Here is a 16,871-nt window from a genome sequence, read left to right as displayed (position 1 = left end):
ATGATGGTGGAGGAAGAACCCCATTTTCTATGTTAAGTTTTTGTATTAATAATACATTCCATGGTTGTGTACAATTTTGTTCTAATACTGCTATGATGTATTTTCTCTTTAATTAAAGGCGCGTTACAAATAAAAACAGTTGTTGATGCAGCACCAACTCACACACGCCTTTTTATCATTGTCCTTGACCAAACCAACTGGAGAAGGGGGGAGTGAATTGGAGAACAAAACAAAACAAGAGGTGAAACCTAATAGAGCTTGGTATTGGAATTTTAAAAACTACAGCAGTTATATTGCTGAAGTGGGAAACACTTCCGGCCTTCAAAACAATTGGTATTTTGTAAAACGTAAGGAAGGTGTGGAGATATATTTCACCCCTCTTCCTGTGGAAGCGGCTGTCTTTTTGTTAAGGAGGCGTGTGGGAAGGGGACGCCATTTTGTTGTCCCGGATCCCGGTTCGGAGGCCAACCGCGGTTTGCGGAGTGTAGGTGGCGGCTTACGGTAAGTGGGGCCCGGGGCTCTACTTAAAGCTCGTGTTTGGGAAATGGGTGAGAGATCGCTGAGAGTGGGGTACCTTTCCTCCCCCCAGCTGCTGGTATCGGCCGGTGCCGGAGCTGCGGCGGTGTCCGGCCTCGCTGCAGATTGCGCGGGGAATGGTTGTTGGAGCTTTTACCCAGTTCATACTATCACCGTGATGGTCTCAGGGAACTGCCATATTCCCAGCACCAGCTGCAGAAATTGAAGTTTGAGATTTAGACCTCGAGGGAAGGGATCAGTTTTTATTTTCTAGTCCATGTCCGACTCTTGTTTTCCTAACAGTCAAATTGGACTCGAAACGCGAGTTCAGTACCTCCGTAACCTTCCCTGTTTGTTTCCAGTATACGCAGTGTTTTGTTTCAATAACCAAGACTTATTTTACTGTGTGTAACATAAAAATATTCTAATTTGAAAACATCTTTACAAATTCGTGTACCCATGGTCGTAATGAAAACTGCCTTCGCGATCTTGTCACGCTCGTTCCCGTCTCCATGTGATTAAACCAAACATTGTCGTTATTATTATAACAGCGTACAGAGAAAATTAGGTCTGGATTTATATTTGTTTTTTTTCTGGTGAAATTCTGTCTAGCATCGCCTCTGCTGAACTTTAGGCTGACGCTTTTTTTATATAGCCAAAAGTGCTCTTGACGCTTGGTCTTTACTCCCGATGGGAAACGCAATGTGAAATTGATTGGCAGGTTTATAGAAAGGCATGTAAATTTGTTGTTACATTTTTCACATGCAACGTCGTATTTTCAATAACTACAAACAAAGTTGCTGTCCCTCACCTTTCGTGATCTGCATTAACCTTGTCAGGTATTGCACACAATTAACTGGAAACACAGGTGATTATTGGTGGTGGATAATGGACGAAAAATACCCTGGGTGATTTGGTGGGAAAATAATGCGTACCGAATATAAAGAAAATGAAACAAAATTTGCATTTCTTGGGGCATGTTCCCATCCAGTGGGCAGCACGGTGGAAAACAAGTGCCACAGTGGCTGTGTGAGGCACTGCTGCTTTGCAGTGCCAGAGAACTGGTTTAATTCTAACCTTGGACAACTATCTGTTTGGAATTTGCACGTTCTCCCTGTACCTGGTATTCTGGTTTCCTCCCAACCCATCGATGAGCAGGTTAGCTCAATTGGCCGTTCTAAATTGTCCCATCATGTCCAGAGATGTGCAGACTAGATAGGTGAGCTGTGATAAGTTACAGTGATAGGGTGGAATGCTCTTCAGAATGTCAGTGCAGATGTAATGGGCAGAAGGGTCTTGATCTGCACTGTCTGGGTTCTGTGATTCACTGTGGAGGAAAATAGTTAAGGTTTTGATTCACTTGAGTTCAAGCCGTGTCCCACTTGGAGCTCCTCAAACATAGGAAAAGGGTACTCCTACAGTATCTGCATGAACTGTCCTGATGGAAGGAGAAGGCAATGTCCAAGATCAGCACGATGCAAAGATTGTGACCCTATACAAGAATAAGTGTGACTACAACAATTTCAACAACTATCGAGGTAGCTCCATGCTAACTATCGTTTGGAAAATACTTTGGCTAAGTTGATCTTGTCACATCAGATCCTGGCTGAAAGCATCTACCCTGTATCTCAGTATGGTTTCAGAACTGAAAGATCTACAGTAGTCATTATTTGTGTATTGCCTTGTCAATTTCACCAAAACGGTATGAGTAATGGCCACGTATAGTCATAGAGATGTACAACACAGAAACAGACCTTTTGGTTCAATTTGTCCTTGCTGACCAGGAATCCTAAATGAATCTAGTCACATTTGCCAGCATTTGCCTATATTTCTGTAAATTCTTTCTATTCATCCACCCATCCAAATGCCTTTTAAATATTGTAATTTTACCAACTTCCATCACCAGCTCTGGTGGCTCATTCCATACATGCACCACCCTCTGTATGAAAAAGCGGTTTAGGTCCTGTTTAAATTTTTCACCTCTCATCTTAAGCCTATGTCCTCTAGTTTTGGACGCCCCCCAATCCTGAGTAAAGACCTTGACTATTCACTGCCTATCTATGCCCCTCATGAGTTTATGAACTTGTATGAGGTCACCCCTCAGCCTTTCATGCTGTAAGGAAAATAGCCACAGTCTCTTCAGCCTCAGCTCAAACTTACCAACCCTGGCAACATCTTTTTCAATCTTGTCTGAACTCTTTCAAATTTCACAGCATTTTTTCTACAGCAGGGAGAACAAAATTAACAGTACTCCAAAAGTGGCCTCACCAATGTCTTGTACAGCTGAACCATGACCTCAACTCCGATACTCAATGCAACGATTAATGAAGGCAAGCATATCAAACGCTTTCACCACTCTATTAGCCTGCAACTCTACTTTTAAGGAATTATGAACTTGAATGCCAAGGTCTCTTTGTTCAGTAACGCTCCTCAGGAACTTATTATGGAGTGTTTAAGTCCTACTCTGATTTGCCCTACCAAAATGCAGTACTTTTACATTTATGTAAGTTTATCTATCTGCCACACCTTGGCTCATTTGCCCCTCTGATCAAGGTCCCCTTGTACTGAGGTAATCTTCTTTGCTTTCCACTACTTCACTAATTTTGTGATCATTTGCAAATTTACAAACTATAATCCCATATATTCACATCCAAATCATTTACATAAATGACGGAAGGCTGTGGACCCAGTACCGATCCTTGCATCACACTGCTGGTCATAGACCTCCAGTCTGAAAAGTAGTCCTTCACCACCACCCTCTGTCTCCTATCTTGAGCCAGTTTTGTATCCAGATGGCTAGCTCTTCCTGTATTCCATGTGATCTAATCTTGCCCACAACTTTGAAGTCCAAGAAAATTAGCAGTTCACTGAAGGCAATGTAATCTCTTTCCATGACATCCTAATGGATAAGGTCAGTTATGACAGGCATGGTTTAAAATCCTGGAATTCCCTCAAGGGAATTGTGGGTCAACCCACAGCAGGTAGACTGAAGTGATCCAAGAAAGTAGCACACCACCACCTTCTCAAGGACAACCAGGACTAGGCTCATCTCATAAATGAATATTAAAAAATCAGAAATCCATCATTGTCTCAAAGAGGGTTCTGGCTATAGTCTCTCTGCTATTGTCTAGTGTTATGAGCTAACATGTTCAGTTGTATTTTTTGCTTAGTTTAAGTCTTTCTATGTACCCAATCTTGCTAGTCACTGACTATATTGTGGGTCCGGTGAAGGCTGTCCCAATTGTTCAGCTTCCTAATTTTCCCAGTATTGTTCTAGTGCCGCCTGAATCCAAAACCATTATTGTCACTGATATTTGAGTGAAACATTCAGTTCTCTGATAAATGTATAGTTCAAAGGTTGCTTTAGTGGAATGGGTTTCATTTTGTGGGGCATTGGCACCACTGGTGCTGGGATCAGTGTCATAGAGGCGTACAGCACAGGAACAAACCCAGCCCATATCCTTCTAAACCCTTCCTATTCATACACCCATCCAGATACCTTTTTTAAATGTTGCAATTGTACCAGCCTCCACCACTTCTTCTGGAAGCTCGTTCCATACACGCACCGCCGTGTGTGTGAAAAAGTTGCATCTCCGGTCCCTTTTATATCTTTCTCCTCTCACCCTAAACCTATGCCCTCTAGTTTTGGACTCCCCCACCCCAGGGAAAAGACTTTGTTTGTTTATCCTATCATGTCCCTCGTGATTTTATAAACCTCTATAAGGTCACCCCTGAGCCTTTGACGCTCCAGGGAAAACAGCCCCAGCCTATTCAACTCTCCCTATAGCTCAAATCCTCCAACCCTGGCAACATCCTTGTAAATCTTTTCTGAACCTTTTCAAGTTTCTCGACATCTTTCCGAGAGGCGACCAAAATTGCATGCAATATTCCAAAACTGGCTTAACCAATGTCCTGTACAGATGCAACATGACCTCCCAACTCCTGTACTCAATACTCTGACCAATATAGGAAAATATACCAAACACCTTCTTCACTATCCTATCTACATAATTCTTCTTTCAAGGACCTATGAACCTGCATTCCAAGGTCTCTTTGTTCAGCAACACTCCCGAGGATCTTATCATTAAGTGTATAAGTCCTGCTAAGAATTGCTTTCCCAAAATGCAGCACCTCTCATTTATCTGAATTAAACTCCGTCTGCCACTCCTCAGTCCATTGGCCCATCTGGTCCAGATACCCTTGTAATCTCAGGTAACCTCCTTCGCTGTCCACTGCACTTCTAATTTTGGTGTCATCAGCAAACTTGTACCTAAATCATTTGTATAAATGATGAAAAGTAGTGGACCCAGCACTGATCTTTTAATCTGACATGATTTATTGAACCTGCCTTATTAAACAAAACATCTTGATGCCTGTTTCAATCCACAACATATTGGTCGAAGATACAATCCTGAATACACTGTGAATTCTTCTGTCAATCTGATTATCCCAATCTGCATAAAGATTCAAGTCACCTATGATTAATATACTGCCTTTATTATATGTTTACAAATTTATTCTCTGTCCCACTATGTAGCTGCAGTTGTGGGGCCGAAAGACTACTCCTTCATTCCCTTTTTCTAAAAAAAAATCCACACATCTTCTAACTCAAGATCATTTCTTGTTATCGTACGTATTCCATTCTGTGCTTAACAATGCTATTTTTACTACCCTTTTTTTACTTGCTGATCTTTGAGGGGCCTCTCTCTATTCTCTCTCTCTCTCTCGCTCTCTCTCTCTCTCGCTCTCTCTCTCTCTCTCTAGTTACCCTTTTGTCCTTGATGTATTTTTAAAAAATCCTTTGGATTCTCCTTACCCCTATTTCCCAAAGCTGTCTGATGACCCCTTTTTGCCCTACTGATTTCCCTCTTAAGTATACTCGTACTGTCTTTATACTCTTCTACGGAATCACTTGAACTCCCATGTCTATACCTGACATTTGAATCCTTTTTTTTTCTTATACAAACCTTCAAATTCTCTAGTCATCCAGCATTCCGTACACCTACCAGCCTTTCCTTTCACCCTAACAGGAATACACTGTCTCTGGATTCTCGTTATCTCATTTCTGAAGGCTTCCCATTTTTCAGCCATCCGTTCACCTGTGAACATCTGCCCCCAATCAGCTTTTGAAAGTTCTTACCTAATACCTCAATTTAGAACTTCAACTTTTAGATCTGGTCTATCCTTTTGTATCACTATTTTAAAACCAATAGAATTATGGTCGCTGACCCCAAAATGCTCCCCCACTGACACCTCATTCACATGCCCTGCCTAATTTCCCAAGAGTAGGTCAAGTTTTGCACCTACTCTAGTAGGTACATCCATATACTGAATCAGAGAATTTTCTTGTACACACTTAACAAATTCCTCTCCATCTGAATCCTTAACACTGTGGCAGTCCCAGTCATGTTTGGAAAGTTAAAATCTCCTACCGTAACCACCCTATTATTCTTAGAGATAATTGAAACCTCCTCACAAATTTGTTTCTCAGTTTCCCTCTGACTATTAGGGGGTCTATAATACAATCCCAATGAGGTGATTATCACTTTCTTATTTCTCAGTTCCACCCAAATAATTCCCTGATGTATTTCTGGGAATATCCTCCCTCAGTACAACAGTAATGCCATCCCTTATCAAAAATGCCACTCTCCCTCCTCTCTTGCCTTCCTTTCTATCCTTCTTGTCGCATTTGTATCCTGGAACATTAAGCTGTCAGTCCTGTCCATCCCTGAGCCATGTTTCTGTAATTGCTATGATATCACAGTCCCATGTTCCTAACCATGCCCACCCCCATCAGCAAATCATCATCTCCCAGACCATATGCAACCTCATTCTCAGGAGATCTCCTACCCCCAGCTTCCACCCTCATAGTCTGGGATCCCTGCTCCGCCCACTGCCCGATTCTACCTCCTTCCCAAGATCCACAAGCCTGACCACCCTGGCTGACCCATTGTCTCAGCCTGCTCCAGCCCCACAGAACTCAGCTCCACCTACCTCGATACTGTCCTATCCCCCCAAGTCTAGGAACTCTCCACATACGTTCGGGACACCACCCATGCCCTCCACCTCCTCCAAGACGTTTGTTTCCCTGGCCCCCAATGCCTCATCTTCACTATGGACATCCAATATCTCTACATCTCCATCTGCATGACCACGCCCTCCGTTTCTTCCTCTCCCAACGTCCCCACCAGTACCCTTCCACTGACACTCGCATTCGTTTTGCTGAACTGGTCCTCACCCGTAACAATTTCTCCTTCGAGTCCTCCTACTTCCTCCAGACGAAAGGGGTAGCCACGGTCACCCGCATGGGCCCCAGCTATGCCAGTCTCTTTGTTGGCTAGGTAGAACAGTCCATCTTCCATAGTTACACTAGTACCACTCCCCACTTCTTCCTCTGCTACATTGATGACTGCATCAGCATCACCTCGTGCTCCTGCGAGGAAGTTGAACAGTTCATCACCTTGCCGGAGAATCGACGTTTCGGGCATGAGCCCTTCTTCAAGATTCCTGAAGAAGGGCTCATGCCCAAAACGTCGATTCTCCTGCACCTTGGATGCTGCCTGACCTGCTGCGCTTTTCCAGCAACACATTTTCAGCTCTGATCTCCAGCATCTGCAGTCCTCACTTTCTCCCAGTTCATGACCTTCACCACATTCCACCCCGGCCTTAAATTCTCCTGGAACATCTCTAACACCTGCCTCCCATTCCTAGACCTCTCCATCTCCATCACCCGTATTCCTAATTCCTCCACCTCCGACAAGTTCCACGCAGAACACACCAGATGGCCTCCTTCTTTAAAGACCATAATTTCCCTTCCCATGTGGTTGAAGATGCCCTCCAATGCATCTTATCCACGTTCCACACCTCTGCCTTGAAACCCCACCCCTCGAACTCCAACAAGGATAGAACCCCCCCCCCGGGCCTCACTTTCCACCCGACCGACCTCCGCATAAACTGCATCATCCGCCAACATTTCCGCCACGTACAAACTGACCCCACCACCAGGGATATATTTCCCTTCCCACCTCTATCTGCTTTCTGCGAAGACTATTCCCTCTGTGACTACCTGGTCAGGTCCACACCCCCCAACAACCCACCCTCCCTTCCTGGGACCTTCCCTTGCCACCACAGGAATTGCAAAACCTGCTCCCATGCCTCCCCTCTGTCCAAGGCCCCAAAGGAGCCTTCCACATCCATCAACATTTCGCCTGCACATCCACCAATGTCATTTATTGTATCTGTTGCTCCTGGTATGTTGCCCTTTACATTGGGGACACTGGACGCCTTCTCACAGAGCGCTTTAGGGAACATCTCTGGGACACCTGCACCAATCAACCCAACTGCCCCATGGCTGAACATTTCAACTTTTTTCTTCTCTCTCTTCCCCCCCCCCCCCCCGGCCGAGAACACGCAGGTCCTTGTCCTCCTTCACCGTCACTCCCTCATCACCTGACACTTGGAGGAAGAACGCCTCATCTCCCATCTGGGAACACTTCACCCCCAGGTCATCAATGTGTACTTCACCAGTTTCATCATTCCTCCCACACACCTTACCCCAGTTCCAACCTGCCAGCTCAGCACCATCCTCATGACCTGTCCTACCTGCTAATCTTCCTCCCCACCTATCCACTCTACCCTCCTCTCAGACCTAACACCTTCATCCCCACCTCCATCCACCTATTGCACTCCGTTACCTTCTCCCCAGCCCTACCCCCTTCCCATTTATCTCTCCACCCCCCCACCCCCAAGAGGCTCCCAGCTTCATTCCTGATGAAGGGTTCGTGCCCGTTCTCGGATGCTGCCTGACCTGATGTGCTTTTCCACTCTAATCTTGAGCGAGTTCATCTGCCTTCCCTATTAGGCCCCTTGCATTGAAATAAATGCAGTTTAATTGATCAATCCTATCTTATTATCTGCTTTCTCCCTGCCTGCCCTGACTGTTTGTTTTAACTCCCTTCTGTTCTCAACTGTACCCGTCTCAGATTGATCTCTTTCTTCACTATCTCTCTGGGTCTCACCTCCACCCCTCTCCTTACTAGTTTAAATCCTCCCGAGCAGCTCTAGCAAATCTCCCTGCCAGTATATTAGTCCCCTTCCAATTCAGGTGAAATCCATATTTCTTGTACAGGTTACTTGTACTCCAGAAGAGATTCCAATGATCCAAAAATGTGAATCCTTCTCCCATTCACTAGCTCTTCAGCCACACATTCATCTGCTCTATCGTCCTATTTGTACCCTCATTAGCTCATAGCACTGGGAATAATCCAGATATCACTACCCTCGAGGGCGTCCTTTTAAAATTCCTGCCTAACTTTCTATATTAGCCCTTTAGAATCTCATCCTTCTCCCTTCCTTTGTCATTGGTACTAATGTGTACAATGACATCCTGCTGGCCCCTCTCCCCCTTGAGAACATTGTGCATCCTTGATCCTGGCACCAGGGAGGCAACACACCATTCTGATTTTTCGCTGCTGGCCACAGAAATGCCTGTGCCCTTAATGAGAGAGTCCCCTAAAACAATTGATTGCTTGAAACCTGATGTACCCCTCATTACATGAGAGCCAGTCTTGATCCCAGAAAATTGACTGTTTGTGCTACATTCCCCTGAAAGTCCATCACCCCTATATTTTCCAAAACAGCATACTTTTTTGAAATGGGGATGGCCACAGAAGATTCCTGTGCCCCGCACACCTCTCCGACCTTTCTTGGAGTTAACCCATCTACCTGACTGCATCTGCAGCTTTTCTCCCTTTCCATAACTGCTATCCATCATACCCCCGAACTCTTGTAAATTCTTCATTGCCTCTAACTGTCGCTCCAACCAATCCATTCGATCTGATAGGATTCACAAGCAATGACATTTGTTGCAGATATAATCCTCAGTAACCCTTAAACTTTGCTGAACATCCCACATCCGACAGAAGAGCATATTACTCTACTAAAGGCCATTTTGCTCCTTCCAATCTTATTGCTCTACAAAATACTTCTCCAGGCTAACCTAATATTTTAAAAATTTAATCAAGCGATAGATCCCAATAAAAACATATAATCAAGAAAGAATCCACTCTACTCACTATTGTAGATTTACAGCAAGGCTATACTTAAAACTATTCACTTATCTGTTTTTGTGCTGTGACCTCTCCCAAATAGGTTCCTCCAAGATCAGTTGCGAATTTCGCTGTTTGTGAATTTTCTCCAGACACACCATGATGTCCAGCGATACATAAATTCCAACAGCAAAGGCAGTTACTGCGCAGATTCACTGCTGTGTCAGTTAGCAGTGTGGGTTTCTTTCTCTATCTTTCTTGGAGACCACATGCTTGCTGCCTTTGTCTGTCTTTCTCCCATTGAAAAATGCTGTTGTTCTGACTTTTGTTTTCAAAATTCCAAAACAATTGCAACAGCATATAAAGCAGTAATTGCTGCTCCTGGAATTCGAGGAAATCCCCTTCAACACCTAAAATACCTCAAAAGGAGCAGCCTGTTACAACCAGAAATTTTTCCTGTCCTCTACCTTGGATTATCCAGGATCCACTTGGAATCACTGTCCTGGTGAATCAAATAAGTAGGGCTGTAGAAAGATTTAAACTAATTTGGGGAGAGGTGTAAGATTTGGGAGAGGGGAAATGTAGACTTAAAAAGCAAAATGTGGCAACTATTTAGATACCCATATTACATGTCTTGTTGCTCCAGAATGACTGCCAACGTCATCAAAGACCCATCCAAACCTGGCAATGCTCTCTTCCAACCTCCTTAATGAGGCAGAAGATACCGAAGCTTCAGCGCACACACACATACACACAGCAGCAGGTTCAAAAACAGCTTCTTCCTTTCTATTATTCGACTGATGAGTGTACCATCTAACTTCAAATAACGCTGATCTTCTCTAGTGCATGTTGTGTACATTTAACCTGTATGTCTTACTCTGTCCGAGTTTTTTTTCATCCTGTGATCTGCCTGTCCTTGCTTTCTATGGTCTGGTGTAGTGTTCACAAACAAAGCTTTTCCCTGTGCTCAGATACATGTGACAATAGACCCAATTAATCAATCATTGAGACAGGCAGGACAGAGTAAACAAATAAATAAAATCAAAAGGGAGAAGGAAAGCAAAATTAATGACTCCTTACTTGAATGCACATAGTATTTGGTACTAGATAGATGAATTGACTGCAGAAATATAGGTTAATGGTTGTGATCTTAACTCCATTTAGGAGGCATGGTTGCAAGATGGTCAAAGCTGGAACTGAATATTCAGGGGTATGAAATTTTTTGAAAGGACAGGCAGGAAAAAAAGGGAGGTAACAATAGCATTGTTAAGTACAGAATGGAATAAGTATGATAACAAATTATTGAGTTAGAAGATGTGTGGAGGCTTTTTTTTTAGAAAAAGGGAATGAAGGCACTTGGAAGGAGTAGTCTTTCGGCCCCACAACTGCAGCTAAATAGTGGGACAGAATAAATTTGTAAACATATAATAAAGGCAGTATATTAATTATAGGTGACTTGAATCTTTATGCAGATTGGGATAATCAGATTGACAGAAGAATTCACAGTGTATTCAGGATTGTATCTTCGACCAATATGTTGTGGATTGAAAGAGGCATCAAGATGTTTTGCATCCGGCAATATTTAAGGAGACAGGTTCAATAAATCATGTCAGATTAAAAGATCAGTGCTGGGTCCACTATTTTTCATCATTTTTTTTAGATTAGATTAGATTACTTACAGTGTGGAAACAGGCCCTTCAGCACAACAAGTCCACACCGACCCTCCAAAGCGCAACCCACCCAAACCCATTCTCCTACATTTTACCCGTTCACCTAACACATTAGAGCCTGGCTCTAATGTAATGGCAGGTACATTTGGGTTCCAAGAGATCACCTGTGTTAGGGAACTTTCTAGTCCAAGGTACAGACAGAAGTTTCTGTGGCCAGCAGCAAAAAATCAGAATGGTATTTGCTTCCCGAGTGCCAGGATCAAGGATGTCTCAGAGAGGGTGCAGAATGTTCTCAAGGGGGGAGAGGGTCCAACAAGAGGTCATTGGTTCCAATGTGGACAATGACATAGAAAGGGAAAAGGTTGAGATTCTGAAGAGAGATTACAGAGTTAAGCAGGAAATTAAAAAGGGAGATCCACGAGAGTAGTAATATCTGGATTACTCCTGGTGCTACAAGCTAGTGAGGGCAGGATTAGGAGAATAGAGCAGATAAATACTGAGGAGCTGGTGTATGGGAGAGGGATTCAAATTTTTGGATCATTGGAATCTCTTTTGGGGTAGAAGTGACCTGCACAAGAAGGACAAATTGCACCTGAATTGGAAGGGAACTAATATACTGGCAGGGAGGTTTGCCAGAGCTGCTCGGGAGGATTTAAACTAGTAAGGTGGGGGGTGGTACAGTTGAGAACAGAAGCGAGTCAAACAGGCAGGGACAAGGTAGGACTAATAAGTTAAACTGCTTTTATTTCAATGCAGGAGGCCTAACAGGGAAGGCAGATTAACTCAGGGCATGGTTGAGAACATGGGACTGGGATATTGTAGTAATTTCAGAAACATGGCTCAGGGATAGACAGGACTATGTTCCAGGATACAAATGTTACAAGAAGGATAGAAAGGGAGGTAAGAGAGGAGGGGGAATGGCATTTTTGATAAGGGATAGAATTATAGCTGTACTGAGGGAGGATATTCACAGAAATACATCCAGGGAAGTTATTTGGGTGGAACTGAGAAATAAGAAAGGGATGATCACCTCATTGGGATTGTATTGTAAACCTCCTAATAGTCAGAGGGAAATTGAGAAACAAATTTGTAAGGAGATCTCAGTTATCTGTAAGAATAATCGGGTGGTTATTGTAAAGGATTTTAACTTTCCAAACATAGACTGGGACTGCCATAGTGTTAAGGATTTAGATGAAGAGGAATTTAAGTGCGTACAAGACAATTTTCTGATTCCGTATGTAGATGTACCTACTAGAGAAGGTGCAAAACTTGACCTACTCTTGGGAAATAAGGCAGGGTCGATGACTGAGGTATCAGTGGGGGAGCACTTTGGGGCCAGCGACCATAATTCTATTAGTTCTAAAATAGTGATGGAAAAGGATAGACCAGATAAAAAGTTGAAGTTCTAAATTGGAGAAAGGCCAATTTTGACAGTATTAGGCAAGAACTTTCAAAAGTTGTCTGGAGGCGGCTGGAAAATGGGAAGCCTTCAGAAATGAGGTAATGAGAATCCAGAGAAAGTATATTCCTGTCAGGGTGAAAGGAAAGGCTGGTAGATATAGAGAATGCTGGATGGCTAAAGAAATTGAGGGTTTGGTTAAGAAACAGAAGGAAGGATATGTCAGGTACAGATTGGATAGATGGAGTGAATCCTTAGAAGAGTATAAAGGCAGTAGGAGTATACTTAAGAGGGAAGTCAGGAGGGCAAAAAGGGGACATGAGATAGCTTTGGCAAATAGAATTAAGGAGAATCCAAAGGGCAAAAGGGTAACTAGGGATAGAATAGGGCCCCTCAAAGATCAAGAAGGCGGCCTTCGTGTGGAACCGCAGAAAATGGGAGAAATACTAAACGAGTATTTTGCATCTGTATTTACTGTGGACAAGGACATGGAAGATATAGAATGTGGGGAAATAGATCTTTGAAAATGTCCATATTACAGAGGAGGACGTGCTGGATGTCTTGAAATGCATAAAGGTGGATAAATCTTTAGGACCTGATCAGGTGTACCCTTGAACTCTTTGGCAAGCTTGGGAAGTGATTGCTGGGCCTCTTACCGAGATATTTGTATCATCGATAGTCACAGGTGAGGTGCCGGAAGACTGGAGGTTAGCTAAGGTGGTGCCACTGTTGAAGGGTAGTAAAGATAAGCCAGAGAACCAAAGACCAGTGAGCCAGACATCGGTGGTGGGCAAGTTGTTGGAGGGAATCTTAAGGGACAGGATATACATGTATTTGGAAAGGCAAGGACTGATTAGGGCTAGTCAACATGGCTTTGTGCATGGGAAATCATGTCTCACAAACTTGATTGAGTTTTCTGAGGAAGTAACAAAGAGGATTGATGAGGGCAGAGTAGTAGATGTGATCTATATGGACTTCAATAAGGCATTCGACAAGGTTCCCCGTGGGAGACTGATTCGTCAGGTTAGATCTCACGGAATACACTGGCTCAAAGATGGAAGACAGGGTGATGTTGGAGGGTTGTTTTTCAGACCAGTGGAGTGCCACAAGGATCGGTGCTATGTTCACTACTTTTCGTCATTTATATAAATGATTTGGATGCATGCATAAGAGATATAGTTAGTAAGTTTGCAGATGACACCAAAATTGGAGGTGTAGTGGACAGCGAAGAGGGTTACCCCCGACTACAACAGGATCTTGATCAGATGGGCCAGTGGGCTGAGGAGTGGCAGGTGGAGTTTAATTCAGATAAATGTGAGGTACTGCAATTTGGGAAAGCAAATCTGAGCAGGACTTATACACTTAATGGTAAGGTCCTAGGGAGTGCTACTGAACAAAGAGACCTTGGAGTGCAGGTTCATAGCTCCTTGAAAGTGGAGTCGCAGGTAGATAGGATAGTGAAGGCAGCATTTGGTATGCTTTCCTTTTATTGGTCAGAGTATTGAGTACAGGAGTTGGGAGGTCATATTGCGGCTGTACAGGACATTGGTTAGGCCACTGTTGGAATATTGCATGCAATTCTGGTCTCCTTCCTATCGGAAAGATGTTGTGAAACTTGAAAGGGTTCAGAAAAGATTGGCAAGGATGTTGCCAGGGTTGGAGAATTTGAGCTATGGGGGAGGCTGAACAAGCTCGGGCTGTTTTCCCTGGAGCGTCAGAGGCTGAGGGGTGACCGTATACAAGTTTACAAAATTATGAGGGGCATGGATAGGATAAGTAGACAAAGTATTTTTCCTGGGTGAGGGTGTCCAGAAGTAGAGGGCAAAGGTTTAGGGTGAGAGGGGAAAGATTTAAAAAAAGAGACCCAAGGGGCAACTTTTTCATACAGAAGGTGGTACTTGTATGGAATGAGCTGCCAGAGGAAGTGGTGGAGGCTGGTACAATTGCAATATTTAAGAGGCATTTGGATGGGTATATGAATAGGCAGCGTTTGGAGGAATATGGGCCGGGTGCTGGCAGGTAGAACTAGACTGGGTTGGGATATCTGGTCGGCATGAACGGGTTGGATCGAAGGGTCTGTTTCCGCGCTGTACATCTCTATGACTCTGTCTCTGAGGAAACCGTGATCGTAACATGATTTGAATTTAGCCTTTAAGTTGAAAGTGAGGAACTTGGATCAGAAACAATTGCACAAGCTTAAATACTGTATATGCTCCTATAGGTCAATTTCATGTGTAGGTTGACCCTCTATCTTAGCCAAAAATCTCGTATTCTCCATATATTGTGTTTAAGTTGACCCAAATTCTTGACTCTTACAGATCAACATTTGAGTCCATTCAGGGTCTTCTAGTCCACCAGCCACCACGCTCCATTCCAGGTTTTCAGTATTACTGTAATGGTATGATAGTACAGGGCGACCACTGTATCCACAGAGTCTGTTTCTGTGGTTTCGGTTACCTGTGGTTTACTGCGGTCCAAACATGTTACAAGCAATGTTCCAGAACCAGGAGCTGGATTCCAATTTAAATGAATGGGTTTGCACCTATCCGCAGTTTTTGGCTTCTGTGGTAGGTTTTGGAATGTACAAGGGGACTGCAGTGCCATTCTACCGTAGCAGGCAGAATGGAGAATTATTTTGGAGATAAATATTCAATAATGGCCAAAACTCTTTTTTCCTTTTGTTTATTATTTTACATAATGATCTGGCTCTTGTTTGTCCATTTTTTTGACTCCTACCAAGCATAAATTTCATCCCCTGGAAAACACAATTTTATGCATTAGTCGGCCCCCTAATTTAGGCTTTAAAAACCGCCATCAAAATTCGACCTATGCACAACTATATCCGGTAATGGTAATGACAAAAGAATGAGGCAGAGCTGGATCGAGTGGACTGGGGGGGAAAAATGTTTAGCAGCAAAGATTGTTGAGGAACAATGGCAAATGTTTAAGAAATTAGTTCATGGCTCAGGAAAGACCATAGTCCAATAAGGACAAAAGCCAATCAAGGTTAACCAAGTAAATTAACAATAACATCAAATTAAAAGAGAATATTTAGAGTTAACTTGTAAATAATATCAAGACTGACAGCAAGACCTTTTTTAAAAGTAGAAAGAGGAAGAGAGAAGCCGAAGTGATCATAGGCCCCTTGTACTATGTGGCTGGGGAAATAATAGTGAGAACTAGGAAATAGAGGATTTGAATTTGAATTCATGGTAGAGGACACTAATAGCATTTCAACATTAAAGAATAGTTATTGTATTTATTTGCCTTCATTCCTTTTGCCTCTTTAAATATTTTATAAAGTGCTGAGAAACTAATGGAGCTAAAGCCTCCTGAACCTGATTGGGGATACATCTTGGAACATTAAAGTAGCTAGCTATGGAGATAGTGGATGCATTGGTAACAAGCTTCCAGGAATCCTGAGATTCTGATAAGTCTCAGAGAATTGGAAAACTGCCAGTGAAACACATTTTGTTTAAAAAGGGAAGGAGACCCAATAAAAGGTAAAAGCTCATGCCAATTCACTTAATGTTAATGATTGGGAAAGTGTTAGGGTGTATTAGAAGGCATGTGATACCAAAGCTTTTAAAAATGCATAACATGATTAAGCCGAGTCAGTATGGCTTTGTGAAAGAGAAATCATGTTTGGCAAATTTACTGGAATTCTTTGAGATAACAGGTAAGATAGCTAAAGGGGAAGCAGTAGATGTAATATGAGTTTTCAGAAGTCATTTGATAAGTTACCACACATCGGCTACTTAAGAAGACCCATGCTGTTAGAGTTAGTATCTTAACACAGACTGAGGATTTGCTAATTAATAGACAAAACAAATTGGGCTAAGAGGGCGTATTTTCAGGATAGCAGCCTATAACTCATGGTTGTCATAGGGATCAGTTTGGAGCTATGATTATTTGCAATACATATTAATGATTTGGATGAAGAACATGAATGTAAACAATAGTCAAGTTTGCGGATAGCACAAAAATAGATGGTAATGCAAGTGATGATGATGACAGTGTTCACAGAGAGACAGGTTAAATATGCGGGCATAAACTTAGCAGATGGAACATAATGTGAGAAAATGTGATGTTATACACTTCCGCAGGAAGAATAGATGACTGAATATTATTCAAATGTCAAAAGACTGCAGAAGTTACAGATCAGGGGATTTGGGAGTTCTTGTCCATGATTTACCACAAGTTCAGTGGGTAATTATGAAGGTAAATGGTATGTTAGCA

General features: G+C 42.9%; 1 protein-coding gene across 1 annotated transcript in view; it reads left to right on the top strand.

Moving 5' to 3' along the window:
- Positions 1 to 398: 398 nt before the first annotated feature.
- Positions 399 to 16,871, top strand: part of dhx9 (DEAH (Asp-Glu-Ala-His) box helicase 9) — a 73,565-nt gene continuing 57,092 nt past the window's right edge. The window contains exon 1 of the mRNA XM_043699530.1: positions 399 to 501. The gene's annotated coding sequence lies outside the window, so the exon portion shown is untranslated. The remainder of the gene's footprint in view (positions 502 to 16,871) is intronic.

Source organism: Chiloscyllium plagiosum, chromosome 11 (genome assembly GCF_004010195.1).
Source record: "Chiloscyllium plagiosum isolate BGI_BamShark_2017 chromosome 11, ASM401019v2, whole genome shotgun sequence".
Taxonomy (NCBI): Eukaryota; Metazoa; Chordata; class Chondrichthyes; order Orectolobiformes; family Hemiscylliidae; genus Chiloscyllium; species Chiloscyllium plagiosum.
This window is presented reverse-complemented; position numbering and strand designations above follow the sequence as displayed.